Here is a 16,089-nt window from a genome sequence, read left to right on the forward strand (position 1 = left end):
AGGGGTAGTCATCTGAGTAGGTGTCTTAGCTCCAGCACTGTTTGGTCTTAATTATTTAGAGAAAAAAGAAAAGAAAAAGGCAGAAATTGCAACTGCAAGGCACATGACTCAGATGGCATAGCCACCTTCCTCTCAAGGCTCAGGATAATTTAAAGCTCCCACCAGATGCAGTGGCAAACACTTGTAATGTCAGCACTTTGGGAGGCCAAGGTGGGAGGCTCACTTGAGCTCGAGAGTTTGAGACCAGCCTGGACAACATGGTGAAATCCTGTATCTACTAAAAATACAAAAATTAGCTGGGTGTGGTGGCACACACCTGTAATCCCAGCTACTCAGGAGCCTGAGGCAGGAGATTCCTTGAACTCGGAGGCGGAGATTGCAGTGAGCCAAGCCGAGGTCACACCATTGCACTCCAGGCTAGCGACAGAGCAAGACTTCGTCTCAAAAAAAAAAAAAAAAAAAAAAAAAAGAAGAAAGAAAGAAAGAAAGAAAAGAAAAGAAAAAAGAAATCTGGTCTCTACAAAAAATACAAAAATTAGCCAGGCGTGGTGTTGTGCACCTGTAGTCCCAGATACTCAGGAGGCTGAGGTGGGAGGATCTAGGTTGCAGTGAGCCTAGATCCTGCCACTGTACTCCAGCCTGGGCAAAAGATTGAGACCCTGTCTCAAAAAAAAAAAAAAAGAAAGAAAGAAAGAAAAAAAGAAAAAAGAACAGAAAAGTGAACATGGTCAATTTCTTTAAATTATATTTTAAAAGTATTAAAAATGTAAAGTTCCAACAGCTTTAAGTTTGAATTAAGTTTGAATTTTTTAATTTCACAGCTTCTTTATCAATAAATCCAAAATACTTCCACAAATGTACCTCAACTATCAGAATAAAAGAAACTGTGAGAATAAATGGGAAAGGCTGCTAAAGAATACAAATGACCTAAAACAGTAAATTAATTGTCACCATTACTATTTATTTTTTACTGTCTATTTAACCCCATGGCCAGAAGGCATATTTCTAACTATAATCTGTAATGACAAAAGGAAAGTGGGCAGAAGCATGTGCCCAGATCGGCATGGTCCGACAACCTCCGCAGGATTAGTTGCTGTGTATGCAAGTCCTGCAGCAGATGGAACAGCAAGTGTTCACATCTGTATCATTCAGGTGACGCGAGGATACAGAAGAAGAACAGAAATGACTTTTAGAACCAGTCTTGTTTTCTGCTTGTGTTATTTTATACAGGACTACTTAATGTCTCATTTTCAAAATTGTCTAAATATGCATGTCTTTGATGCAAGCAAGACACAGGGCTCCTAAATAAAAGAAGAAATAGGAATATGAGTAAACAGTAATGACTGTTTTTCTTCTTCTTTAAAATATATTATTCTACTCTGGTAGCATAGAGAAGCCCTAAGGGAGCACTGAGTAGAATTTTTAAAAATCCCTTCCTCTGATTCAGTCCATACTAGCTTCATGATGACACCTGAGCAAACTCAGTTGAATGAATTTCTGAATGAATAAGAAGTGACAGAAATCAATCAGATATCTCTGCTGCCGCCAAATGTACAATATGACAATGTCACTGACTGGGAGAGAGCTAAGATTAGCCCTTGGACCAAGTGTGGGAGGCTTAAAATGCATAATGTGGAAGTAATAGGACAGGAAGTACCTGTCTTACATTTGATAACCTGAAAAAGGGGATAGAATTAATATCTCTTGGCTTGCCACGTCTGGTGAATTAAAGGGAATATTTACTTGACTATAGAGAATGCAGGAATAGAACCATAGATGTGACAGAAATATTGGCAAGTATTTATTCATTCATTATTTCACTCATTCATAAATCATTCAGTGACTGTCAAATAACTGACTACCTGTCAAGCAAACGCGGCTAGGTGCTGTAGATTAAACACGAAAGAAGTGGAGTCCTTGATAAGAGGAGCTCACAACGTAGTGATAGAAATAGGCATAAGCAAATAAATATAATGTGATGAGTTTATCTTAATTACAGCGATGGGCACAGGGTACTGGGAGAGCCCTTAAGGAGGTGCAGGGAGGCAGGAGGAATGCTTCCTAGAGAAATGACCTTGGAGCTAAGTGTTCAAGTATCAGCACGAGTTGACCAGGTGAGGGGCAGGGAGATTTTGCACCAAGAGGACCTATTTGAGTAAACAACTGAAAATGAGATAGAGAATGGTTTATGCAGACAACTGCAGACAATTTACTGTAGTATAAAATGCAAAGCAGGAAATGGGAGAGAAGAAGCAGAAAAGGTGGTGAGGACCAGGCCACAGTTGGCCTTATCCAAAGAAGCAGAAAAGGTGATGAGGATCAGGCCACAGCAGGCCTTCCACAAAGAAGCAGCTTGTTTTTTATCCTTTTGGGTAGAGGTTCTCAAACTTCAGCCTGATTCAGAATGACCTGAAGGGTTTTCTAAGCACTCATTGCTGGGCCCCACCTCTCAGAGTTTCTGACCTCCTAGGGCTGGTGTAAGGCCTGAGAATTTGCATTTCTAACAAGTTCTCATGTGATGCAGATGATGCTGGTCCTGATAACACCCTGCTCTAGGCAACCAAAAGGGCTTACTGGGTTTCAAGCAAGACATCCATAAGGTAAGTTGTGCCTCTTAGAATCCATGGACTCTCTGGATAGGCTGCAATTTTAAGAGCCAAGGCCTGGAGGTGGGGAAGCCAGTTAGGAGGCTGTGCCAGAGGCCCAAATGGAGAAGGAGACAGACAAACCGAACTATAACTTTGTTAGTTAGCAATTCCATACATTACTCACAAACATTATTGTGGAAAAAATCAATGTATCATGTTTGCAATGTCTGGCTCTTTAATTAGTGCATAAAATGTGAACAATATTGAAAGAAAAAATATTTAAGAGAAAAGAGGTAGAACTGGAGCTATACACATTTTCTATTGAGAAATGAATCCTACTGATTAAAACCAGAAAATAGAGATTAGTTTCCTACCTTGGATTCCTCATCCCAGTGATAGGGACAGAAGGGAGGGAAATTCTGGGCAGAAGAGGGCAAGTCCTTGGCAAGGGCCCCACCCTCAAGCTGAAAAGCCTAATACCGCACCAAAAGTGAGAAGTTACATCCCTGTTTTCCTGATCAATGTTGCCTTTTCCAAAACCACCTGTGGCCCACCCTACCCCTGATCCTGTGCCCATAAAAGCCCCAAGCTTAGCTAGTAGAGACAGCAGAAGCAGTTGGATGTCAGAAACTACAGTTGGACGTTGGAGAGAAGCAGCTTGAATTCAGAGGGACAGCTTGATGGCATAACTTCAGAGAGGAGTCCAACCAGGGACGGCCAGACTCCAGGGGAAGATTACCTTCCCTCTCTATCCCCTTTTCAGCTCCCCTTCCAGCTGACAGCCACTTTCATCAGCACTAAAATCCCCCACATTTACCACCTTCAATTCGTTCATGCCACCTCATTCCTCCTGGACACCAGTTAAGAACTCAAGTGCCACAAGTGTGGATTCAAAAGGCTGTCACACTGACCCTCCACTGAGCTGTTAACACTTAAGCCATCAGTGGATGGCAAAGCTAAAAGGGCACTGTATAATACTTCCTCTGGGGCTTCAGGGGTCATGGGCACCCTCCCCTAGAGGCTGCAACAGGGCCAGTACAGGGTTGGCTCTTGCTGGTATCCAAAAGCACCCACCCCAACTCCTGTACCCACTCATCTGCACTTCCCATCTCATAAGGGGTGGAGCAGCAATTGAGTGGAGTTCACCACTGCTGGTGCCCATGCACCCCAGTTCCTACCAATGAAGGGGTCAGGGAAATATCCTGCTTTACCAGCCTGGCCTATTGGATGAGCTAGTAAGCAGTGTCCCATCAAACCCCTTTGGAAAGTAAAACAATTCCAACTCTGAAAGAAGAAGAAGGCAGGGCTTTGGAATTAACAAAGAATATATAGAAAATAAAAATGGACACCTGGGTGGCATGCCAGACCCCTACTGACTCCAGTAAGGATGGTATCATGTCCAAGAGGGCAAAAAAAAAAAAAAAAAAAAAGAAGAGAGAGATCCAGAGACAACAAAGGAGACATGGGGTTTATTAGGGGGAATTTCCATACAAGGATGGTCCAGTGGCAGTGGGGCTGAACAGGAGAACCACTACCATTTGTAAAAAGTATACAGCTTACATAGTATTTTTACTTAGCACGCTCCATCCAGCAACCTTTACCTTGCAACCTCCATTCAACCCAAAACAAAAAACCTCGATCCTCTGTATGACCTGCATTCTAAGTGATGGGCTAGAGGTTCAGATGTCCTTCATAGATAAAGACTGAATCTCCAGGTTGGCCACTCCTGGACTTCGAACATACATTCTTCTTAGATCACAGTGTCATTCTCAGGGTATGCTTAAGTTAAATTATTGCTGTCAAGTGTGCCTGCTGGGGGGTGGCATGAAGGAGGTGGGAATGAGTGAGCTCAGACACATCAATTCCCCCAGTCTGACATCCAGGTAAAGCCCCACACCTGCAAACCCAACCCCCAAATCACCAAATATTTTCTAGTTGACTTTCTCCACCCTGAGTTCATCACAGTTCCTCCCCTGGAATCTGAAGATCAATGAGAAAGACACAGAGACTAAAAGATGTTCCAGGAAAATCTCAGAGCAAAAGTTCTTCTGCTGGGAGCCCCAGAATCCAGAGGAGGTCTGGAATCACCTTTCCCTAGGTCATTCAGTAACACCCTGAATGCTGTGTGACCCCAGTTTCACAAAAGCATGCTTCATCAACCATCTGTAGAGAAGAACTAGTTTGTTTGTTTGTTTGTTTGTTTTGAATATCCAATCCACCATGCATCTGTGCACTTGTAAAATATGATTTAACAATGGATTACAATAACCACAGTCTGATCATGACAAAAAACATCAGAAAAATCTCAACTGAGGGACATTCTACAAACTACCCAACCAGTACTCCTCACAACTGTCAAAGCCAACAAAAACAAGCAAAGTCTCAGAGACTATCACAGCCAAGAGGAGCCTAGGGAGACACGGTAATTAAATGTAATGCACTAGCCTAGATGCAATCCTAGAACAGAAAAAGATCAGGTAAAATTAAGGAAACCTGAATTGAGGGACATTCTACAAACTACCCAACCAGTACTCCTCACAACTGTCAAAGTCAACAAAAACAAAGTCTCAGAGACTATCACAGCCAAGAGGAGTCTAGGGAAACACAATAATTAAATGTAATGCAGTACCCTAGATGCAATCTTAGAACAGATAAAGATCAGGTAAAATTAAACAAACCTGAATAAACTGTGGACTTTAGTTAATAATATGTATCAATATTGGCTCACTAATTGTAACAGATGTACCACACTGCTGTTAAAAAACAGGGAAATGGTGTAGGGTATATAGGAACTCACACTATCTTTGCAATTTTTCTGGAAATCTAAAACTGTTCTAAAAACATTTTATCTTTAAAAATGAAGTTGCTAGAAAAATAAATTAGAAAAAGCAAAATGAACAAAATATAACCTCCAAATTTATGATATTCAGCAGACATAAAATTACATTTCAATAAATATAAGAATAAACATAACCTAGAAAAAAGAAAAGAATAGCAAACATTATACACCTCTTTTATTGAAAGTGTGTATATAGGACAATAAGTAATGAATCACTTATATACAATGATAATTTTTGTCATTCTGCAATTGTAACTAAACAAAGAGTGTGGAAGAATGAGTCCACATACTAAACACTGAAGTGCATACTTTGAAGGAACATCAGATTTATCAGTATTAAAGTTCTTAACATGACAAATTAGCATGCTTTGTGCTGGTTAATGTATTTGATTAAGTTTGGATTGATCACAATGCTTCTCACTTATGATAATGTATACCTAAATTATATCTGTGTTTCATAACACCGATAGTAGAGAAACGAGTCTTACAGATATATGTTGACAGGAGGATTAGAAGTGATTTTAAAAGGAATTTTAGCAAGCTTAGCATATTTATGTTGGAACTTTATTCAAAATGAAGAAAGCAATATTTTATTTTTGATATTTATTTTCAATCCATCAGTAACCACTCCAACAACTTTTCCCAATAAAGTCATAATGAAATTTAAATTATCTCTCAATGAAAGGAATGGATTTCAGATCAATAAATTTCCTATGTAAGAATTTTTTTTTTTTTTTTTTTTTTTTTTTTTTTTTTTTTTGTGACAGAGTCTTGCACTTTCGCCGGGGCTGGAGTGCAATGGAGCAATTTCGGCTCACTGCAAATTCCGCCTCCTGGGTTCAAGTGATTCTCCCACCTTAGCCTCCGGAGTAGCTGGGATTACAGGCGCCCACCACCACGCCCAGGTAATTTTTTGTACTTTTTTAGTAGAGACGGGGTTTCATTATGTTGGCCAGGATGGTCTCGAACTCTTGACCTTTGATCCGCCCGCCTCAGACTCCCAAAGAGCTGGGATTACAGGGTGCCTGGCTCCCTATGTAAGAATATTTTTAGTAGAAAATAAAATGCAAAAATTCTGCCAAAATTCATCAAGTGTTTGGTGATAACATTTTACATTTTTGAAATAATCAGGATCATGACTTAGGTGAAAATTGTTAAATTATGGAACATGTCATAATAATCTTTAAATCTCTGTTCTTCTAAGCTTCCAATTTTGTTCTTGTCCTTTGATCTTATCTGCCACTGACAATTATTCTGTACTCCTTCCTTTTATGGAAGTATTAGGATCATTATAATACCAAAGATATGAGACAAACGAGCAGTTCAGATGTCCAATTTACCTCTTTAAGAAGATGAAACCTAATACTTTTCTTATCTTGCAGAAGTATTAAGAGCTTATTCTATAAATCAAGCACACTCAACTTTTCTGCTCTACAATCACTGTGCCTTAATATGTAATGAGTCATTTGTAATTCATCTTCCATGTTACCACATAGTAAAGAGAATAATCTAGAATGTAATGCATTCCACTTTACTTAATTTACAATTTTTATTGTGTCACTTGGCACATTGTTTATTTAGGCTTTTTTCATAGCATGACTTTTGCAATAAAGGAAACAGTGCAGTGATTTTTCTTCTGGCCCAAGCTCCTTGATCTAGGTAACTACTTCAGAAAATTTTCTTTTCACTGGAAGTGTGACATCAGAGCATACTTCTATACAAAACTTAAACTCTAAAACATACTTGTTAACTTTGTAATCCTTCACAGATTTATATAGTTCAGAGTTAATCATAATTGTCAACGGTGAAGCTTAAAAAATTAATTCTTCAAACCACCATCATGTTCAAGTTGCACATATATAAAAAGAATTGCAAGTTAATAATATCAGTGTATAAGTCAAATTTCAATGAAAAACACTTTGCTAAGTTTATTTGTTCTTTGAGTTGGTCTTATCTCATTAGCCAGTTCAAAATTACATCAAGCTATTGTGTCCAAATACAGTTACACCTACATGTCAAAGTAGCTTCAGCTATTTTGCTACATAATTATCCTATATTTCCCAGCAAACATCTTTAAAACAGTTTAGCAATTATATATGATTTTTAGTGTTATCAATATGAAGTTCTATTTTATGCATAAAATTTTCAACGTCTATTTCTTCCATGTTTTAAATTCAGCACACTTTTTTTCAAATAATTCTTTTAGTTTTGACCTTTTTTATGTTTTGTGTATAAATGTCACTTACATTTTCTAGTTTTATTGTCTCATTAGCTAGCACGTCTCTGAAAATGGAATCCAACAATATATTTAAAAGTTAATCCATTATGACCAATTAGAATTTATCCCAGGAATACAAAGTTGGATAACATTCTAAAAGCACAGTATAAACAAATTAAGAAAAATCATACTAGCTCAACAGATGTAAAAAGGCATTTGACAAATTTCAATATTAATTCCATTAATTCCTGATAAATACTCTCAGCAAACTAAGAATAGATGGGAACTTCCACAACATGAAACAGTGCTACAAAAAACCTACAGCTAACATCATACGTAATGATGAAAGATTGAATGCTTTCCCCCATGACAGGCTGAATTACATCCCATCCTCCAAATTCATATGTTCAAATCCTAACCCATTGGTACCTTAAGATGTACCATGGGTATTTGGAGATATGGTTTTTAAAGATGTAATTAAGGTAAAATGAGGACACATGGCTAAGCCCTAATCCAGTATGACTGGAGCCCTCATAAGAACAGGAGAATAGGACACAGACGGATACAGAGAAAGACCATGTGAAAAGGCGGCCATCTGCAAGCCAAGGAGAGAAACCTCAGAGGAAACCAAACTTTCCAGAACCTTGATCGTAGACTCCTAGACTCCAGAACTGTGAGAAAATACATTTCTGTTGTTTAAGCCACCCAGTCTGCAATATTTTGTTATAGCAGCCCTAGCAAACTAATCATCTCCTAAGATTAGGAAAAGACAAATATGTCTTCCTTCATCACTTCTACCTAGCATTGTCCTGGAAGTTAAGGCCAGTGCCAAAAGTCAAGAAAAAAAAATTAAAATTGTCCAGAATGGGAAGGGACAACTAAAAATATTTTTGTTTGCAGATGACAAGAATGTCTAAGTAGGCCAGGCGCAGTAGCTCACGCCTGTAATCCCAGCACTTTGGGAGGCCAAGGTGGGCGGATCACAAGGTCAGGAGATTGAGACCATCCTGGTTAACATGGTGAAACCCCATCTCTACTAAAAATACAAAAAACTAGCCAGGTGTGGTGGTAGGCGCCTGTAATCCCAGCTACTCAGGAGGCTGAGGCAGGAGAATGGCATGAATCCGGGAGGCAGAGCTTGCAGTGAACCGAGATCGTGCCACTGCACTCCAGTCTGGGTGACAGAGTGAGACTCTATCTCAAAAAAAAAAAGAAAGTCTATGTAGAAAATCTTATGAAATATGTTTAAAGGGTATCAGGATTAGTGAGCGAGTTTAGCAGAGTTGCATTTTATAAAATCAACACATAAAACTATTTTATTTCTCTATACAAGCAACAAAAAACAGAATTCAAAACTGCAAGACACTACTATTTACAGTAGCTTAAAAAAATATTAAATACCTGAGGTTAGGTATGACAAAAGGTACACAAGACCTGTTCAGTGTTAATCACTGAGATAAATCAACAAAGACCTAGATAAATGGAGAGATATATCATGTTCATGAGCCAGAAGACTCAATACTGTGAAAATGTCATTTCTCCCAAAATTGACCTAGAGAATCAACACAACCCCAAAAGGAAACACCAGTCAAAATTCCCAAATTCCTTTTTTGTAGAAATTGAAAAACTGATTCTAAAATTCATATGGAAATGTGAAGGACCTAGAATAGCAACAACAACTTTGAAAATAAAGAACATAGTTGGAAGACTAACACAACCCACTTTCAAAATGTATTATAACACTATAGCAGGAGTTAGCAAATTAAGACCTGCAGACCAAATTCAGCCCATGACCTGTTTTTTACAGTCCTCAAGCTAAGAGTGGTTTTTATATTTTTAAATGCTTGTTAGAAACACACACACACACACACACTGCAGAGGACATATGTGCCCCACAAATCTTAAAATATTTACTATCTGACCCATTATGGAAAAAGTTTGCTGACCCTCAAGCTACACTAACCAAGACAATGTAGTATTGTCAAACAGACACACAAATAGATCAGTGGAACAGAAGAGAGAACCCAAAAATAGACCCATACATATATGGACCACTGATTTTTTTACAAAAGTGCAAAGGCAATTCAGTGGACAAATGATAGTTTTACTATCAAATGGTGCTGAAAGAATTGGATATCTATGTGCAAATAAAGTAAACTTTGGTCTATGCTAAACTTTGCATAATACACAAAAATTAACTCAAAATGTATCATAATCTAAATGTAAGCCTAAAATTATATAACTTCTAGAAGAAAACATAAAAGAAAATCTTTGTGACCTTGGATTTGTCAAAGATAACCCTTAGATATGACACTAAACCAAGATCCATGAAGAAAAAAATTGACAAATTGAACTTTAACTAAATTTAAAATGTCTGTTCTCAAAAGTCACTGTTAAAAGATTAAAATACAAACCAAATACTAGAAGAAAAATTTGCAAATCATGTATCTGATAAAGAATTTGCATTGGAATACACAAAGAACTCTCAAAACTCAATAATCAAAACCTAATATGTTTTAAATAGGCAAAATATTTGAACAGACACTTCACTAAAGAAGATATAAGCATAGCAAATAAGCACATGAAATGAGGGTCAACATCATTAGTCATCAAGACAATGCAAATTAAAACTTCAGGTAAATACCACTACACGTCTATCAGAATGACTAAAATTAAAATTATTGGCCATACCAAGTATTGGCAAAGATGTGAAAGAAGTGGAACTCTATACTGCTGACAGAAATGTCAAAATGGCAGAACTACTTTTAAAAACAGTTAGGCAGTTTCTTAAACATATGAACGTACACCTATTATGATCATGCCTGGGGTAGTTCCAAGAGAATGAAAACATGTGTACATATAAAGACTTGTGCCCAAATGTTCATAGCAGCTTCGTTTGGAGTAGCAAGAAACTGGAAGCAAACCAAAGAGCTATCATCACATTAATGAATAAACAAACTGTGATATAACCATACAATGGAACAGTATTCAATGGTGAGAAAGAATTAACTATTGAAAATGCAACAACATGGATAAATCTCAAAATACTTATGCTGTGTAAAAGACATCATACCAAAAAAAAAAAGAAAAAGTACATACTCTGATTCAATTTATAGAAAATACTAGAAAACAGAAACTAATCTATTTGACAGAAAGCACATGATCCTGGGGATATGGAGAGGGTAGGCAAAAGAGATCAGGAAGAAGGGAAAAGATGCAAGAAAACTTTGGGAATGACGAAGATGTTCATTATCTTGATTGCGATAATGAGTTCTCAATTACATACATACATCAAAACTTAGCAAATTTTATGCTTTAAATATGTACATTTAAGTTATACCAACTACACCTCTATAAAGCTGTTTTTAAAAGTAAGGCAAGCTACAATTTTTACTTTGCTTCAAAAATTAAACTAATTTTTTACTTAAAGCAAATAAACAAACCAAAAACACTGCCATTTAAGTACTGAGTGTGATAGAACACAAAATTTCACTGAGACACAAACATAAAGCAGAGAAAAATCCAAGACTACCCATCATTTGTTAGCAAATATAAATCATTTGGGGAAACCCTGAATATTGTACACACCATATTTCACTCTCCACCCTCAGTTCCATCTTGGACATTCTCTGTGTACATTAGTATGCAAAAGACTCCACAGGTCCTGAGGAAGGAAACTTACTTGACTGGCCCAGGCCTTTTTCCCAGATAACTGTTAGTATTCCATAGAACTGGCATCCATGGGTACACTTTAGAAGACAATTGTATAGACTGTAGGTGTTAGCAGACATCAAGTAAGGGTGATAGGCATAGCAAGGAAAAGAGGGATTACTTCTAGCCCTAATATTTTTTAATCTATGACACTCAAAAGTTGGACTATTAAGCTAGACCCAAGTCAAGATCAAAATACATGCTAGAAACACTCTCAGAACATTTTAATTACATTTTAAATGTCATAAAAAGGGGGAGGAAATAAAAAGAGATGATGAAGTCCAAAGTCAATCGATAATTTGCCTTTGCTTCTTACAGGTTTTACCATATTCTGTCCTTGACAAATTTCTGTATTATCTTAGCTGTGAATTAACCTCTATGCTTTGCAGACTAAGTTAATCCTTCTGTAAATTTTACATCTTTATGGTTCCATGTCTAAAAGGATAACCATCACCAAGTTAAAAATGCAAGCAATAATTTCTAATTTCTTTTTTTTTAGAATCTCTAAAAGTCATTTTAATTTGCATTATATATTTCTCTCTACCGTTTTACAGAGACAGAGACCAGCTTTTCATTTTCAAGGATTGATGGACAATCATCCATGAGCTCTTGAAGTTTAATAACAGAAAACTGTACTTGTTTCTCAAATCATTTGGCTACTGTAAGAAGCTGCAGGTCACAAAATGCACATTCGGTAAACTACAGTCCTATTGGCAAACCTCGGTTTGAGAGTGCAACAGGAATACTCACTGCTGGCTATCCTGCCATGTTTAGAGCCTGTGTGAAACTATCATCCTGGGCACTTCTTGTTCTGTTGTCTTCTTTGATGAACTCCAAGTATGGTACTGCCTCACTCAGGGTGGTGGGAGTTAGCAAGACATCTACTCCAGAGTTAAAAGCGTTCACAAAATCATTAGCAATGAGGTGTCTCACCTTCTGTGCTTTGATGAAAAAATTTTCATAGTTTTTTTTAAACAAGAAAAAGTTTCCTGAGAGAATTCTTCGTCTCACCACATCATTGAATCCTTCTTGTCTGGTTGCAGCATACCTGGCTTCACTGGACACATCAATTTCACATCAGTGACCATATCGTAGCCCATCAAATCTTGCCATATTTGATGCCACTTCCAATGTGTGCAATACATGGTAGCAGACAACTGAATAACTGGTGTGAGGAAGGGATGCTTCAATTACTTTGGCCCTCACAGACTAAAAGAGGTCAGCAAATTTGGACTGAAGAGATTGTACTTCACTGATAATTCTGGTACAAGATATTTTTTGGAATTCCTATACATTGTTTGTTTACATCTGTCAAACTGGGAAGTATGAATGGTTTAACAGGATCTTGTACTGTGGTAGAATCCTTGGGGTCATGTCCAGCCAGTACACCCAACACAACTGCTGCATCATCCACACATCTGGTTAAGATTCCTGGCAGATCCATCAAATTCACCAGGGAAATGAGACCATGACATGAAAGTAAGCCATAGCTTGGTTTGAAACCAACAGGTTTAATTTTCCTCTGATTTGTATTCCCATACTCCTATTATAGTTCATGACACATTGCATTATAACTATATGTTAATGTATCTGTCTTCTTTGCTCCTGAAGGCAGACACTGTCTTATTCAACACTCAGTAAATGTATTTTAAATTGAATTATCATCATTAATAATATATTAATGGTTTTCCTCAAAACACACACACACTCTCTCTCCCTCACACACACAGAGGGAAGGAGTGGGAAGGGGGAGAGAGAGAGAGAGAGAAACTTAGGAGGAGCTATAAGAGAAGGTTACAGTTTTAGCTCTTGCCTTTTCATGGATTACAACCTAAGACAGATAATAAAGAAAGACATGGATGATCACAGTGAACTTCCATAGTATAGACCTGAAAAGGAGGCAGACAATGAACAGATAAGATAGTAAATAAATCAGGACTTTTGCCTGCAGCAGTTAAAGCAAAAACCCTAGTGCAAAAAAAAAATTACATTGGCTCACAGACCTAGAAAATTCAAGAAATGTATCTGACTAAAGGTACAGCTAAACCCAGGGTTTCAGATTATATCGCTTGGATGTCTAATACCCATTTGAAGCCTAACATGTCAAAAACCTGACCTTCTTCTAATCATTCTCCAGAATCCACTCTCTATTGTGCCTTCTGCATCTCAGGAAATGGCAGCTCCATTGCCTCAGTTATTCAGGCCAGGAACCCTAGAGTCAGTCTTGATCCCTCTCTTTCTCTGACTCTCCACATCTAATCCGTCATCATATTGTAGGCTCCACCTTCAAAGTGCATCCTGAATGCAATGTTCTTACTACATCTCCTAAACCAAATCATTCCTCACCTAAATAAATATCCTTTGCCTTCCTACGGTCACTTTTCAACATAGACCAGAAAGACAGTTTAAAGTAAGTCAGATCATGTCCCCTCTTTGCAAAATCCTCCATTGCCTTCTCATCTCACTCCACACAAAAGCCAAAATCCTTACAATGGCCTCCAAGGCCCCATGCTATAGGCTTCCCTCCCCTCTCATCATCACCTCCTCATCTCCCCCTCACTCTGCCCCCGCCATACTGGTCTCCTTGCTCTTCTGTTACTCAAACAGACTGAGCATGTTCTCATTCTCAGGCCTTTGCATTTGTTCTTCCCTTTGTCCAAATATGCACTTCCTGCAGATGTCTGCATAGCTCACACTCTCATCCTGCAGACCTTTTCGTAAAATCATTTTCTCAGAAAGGCCCTCACAAGCTGTTCTTTCAAAACCACAACAATCCCCACCACCCAATTCTCTATTTTCCTTCCTCATGGTATATCTCCACAGCACTTATCAAACATGCTACCTAATGTACTGAATTGTGTTTATTTTCTGTCTCTCCTTGCTAGAATGTAAATTCCTTTCTCCATTGGTAGATACCCATGTGTTCCAGGAAGAGATGATGGACAGTTGCTCCTTTTCCACCACAGTTCAGTGCAGCATTGAACTATGTCACCTGGACCTGAAGTTTTATAGGGTTTCTTACCAAAAAACGATTCTTTCAGCTTTTTCCAGTGTTCCCTTTTCCACTGGGGGTCAACCCTAGTCCTGGAGCCAGGATATAGAACAAGACACCATCCCACCCCCAACTGGGACCATATAATATCCATCCTCCCTGCTTTGATAACAGAACTCCCGAGTTTCAGCTGGCAGCCTATGTGGCCATGTGCATAAACCCTGAACAACAGAATGTGAAAAAATGATATGTGCCACCTACGAGTTGTACCCCTGAAAAGAAATGTGTAAGTACTTCCCTGACTCTTTCTCTTTGATTTCCCTTTGCTGGTGAAATAACAAGAATTATCATCTGCCTTGGACTCTGAGATGGGAGCTCTAAGTAGAGGACTTCACTGACACCTGGCAGCCCTGGACTACCTCCTCCTGTACAGTGATAGAAGGAAGAGAGAAACTTCTATCTCAGTTGAGCCATTATATCTTGAAGTTTATTTGTTATAGCAGCCTGGCTAAAACCCTAACTAATACAAAAATTACACTGAGAATGTCTTTCTTGCCTTTGGGTATTTTGGGAGCAAAGGAAAATAACTGGGGGTTGAAGAAAGGGAGTAGAAGAGAAATTAAGAACTACACAGTTCCAGACCCAATTCTTCCACAGAAGGCTGGGGCTTCTCATATCATAAAAACATCAGAGCTCCTACTTGTACCGGTATGAAATAGCCTCAAGCAAAACTGCTGATATGCTGTTGTTAGTTAATTTTTAAAGGTTTATATATATGCAAGTGTTATAAATGTAGACTATTTATGGAAGAATATCAACAAATTTCTTAGGTGGCTGCCTCTGGAGACGGGGACTGAAGGATAGGAAGACAGTGTTGGAGGAAAAGAACTCACTTTTGGATGCTTTCTGAATATTATTTCACGTGTAACTACTAAAAAATAACATTTAAACCTTAAGAAGTCAACAAGTTAAAACTAATTTTTAGAGAGGATTAAAATCTCAGCTATTAACCCTTTATCTCATATGAATGATTTTCACCCTTTTTGGGTGACCATAGCTCACGGTGGCACAATGAGAAAAAAATGTCACATTTTTGAAGGCCATTGTTATTAGTGGATGTGAAAGCAAACTTCCTTTTGGACATAAGTATGTACAGCTTTCAAATGGCACAAGAAAAATCAGATCTTTCCTCAATGTATTTTTTTGTTTGCTGCCAGTGGAAGCAGAAATCACCAGCCGCCTAGCATCCTTGAAACTTTCCCTCCTTTCCCCCGACATCATCATAATTTTATAAAGGTCATCCCACAATGAATGGGTTGCCAAGTCAGGGTGAAGGCAGCTCCGCCACGGCCCTCATTACGCTGATCTGTGCTGTCTTCCATCCCTCATCAGCAGCGAAGTCAGTATTTCATCTGGGAGCTAAAATTAAGTCATCACCCCTCCTGTGAGCAACGCTCCTCCTGAAATAAAAATTTTACAACGTTAGGTTGGAGGAGGATCACTTAGCATTTGAAAACACTTCCCCTGTGACCTTGAGCTTTTATCGCTTGGGAGCCAAAATAAAATCTCTCAGGCAAGATTTATGAATAAATAATTAACCATGAAAATAAAAGCAGCACTGAAAAAGAAGTAGGTCCTTTCCATTTACAGCCAAAGTTGGGGGGTGTGTGTGTGTGTGTGTGTGTGTGACTTTCTCTTTTATGCACACGGTGTTTTCAAGAAAAAAAAATCCAAGATATAA

The 16,089-nt window shown here is 38.2% G+C and overlaps 1 pseudogene; it reads right to left on the reverse strand.

Annotated features, from left to right (window-relative positions):
* Nucleotides 1-11,840: 11,840 nt before the first annotated feature.
* On the reverse strand, nt 11,841-14,164 carry LOC100425469 (glutamyl-tRNA(Gln) amidotransferase subunit A, mitochondrial pseudogene; annotated as a pseudogene).
* Between the last annotated feature and the right edge of the window lie 1,925 nt (nt 14,165-16,089).

The sequence above is a fragment of the Macaca mulatta genome, chromosome 1 (assembly GCF_049350105.2).
Source record: "Macaca mulatta isolate MMU2019108-1 chromosome 1, T2T-MMU8v2.0, whole genome shotgun sequence".
NCBI lineage: Eukaryota > Metazoa > Chordata > Mammalia > Primates > Cercopithecidae > Macaca > Macaca mulatta.